This window comes from Mya arenaria, chromosome 10, assembly GCF_026914265.1.
Source record: "Mya arenaria isolate MELC-2E11 chromosome 10, ASM2691426v1".
NCBI lineage: Eukaryota > Metazoa > Mollusca > Bivalvia > Myida > Myidae > Mya > Mya arenaria.
The window spans coordinates 43,294,937-43,295,257 of record NC_069131.1 but is presented as its reverse complement, the minus strand read 5'-3'; positions in this window follow the sequence as shown (position 1 = coordinate 43,295,257).

Genomic DNA, 321 nt, shown 5'->3' with positions numbered 1-321 from the left:
TAAATGGGTGGTGCTAAAACCCGGTATCCGGTATCGATATTGCGAATTGATGAGAGTTTGTTTTAGTGTAAGGTCGTTACGCAGCAAACATGACCATATCGGGCCGATGTCGGCTGAATATCGGCATATCGGCCAGTGTTTGCTGGTTGACAACACCACCAAGGACTTTAAATGTGACAATGGCAATGGCAGGACTGTTCTGCAAGCACCACATCAGTAACTACTAGATCCGCCAAACAGTTGCACCATATCTACAGATATATACCGTTCTTAATCTTTGTTTTCAAGCATAGTTCAAGTATATGATCGCCCAGAAATAAA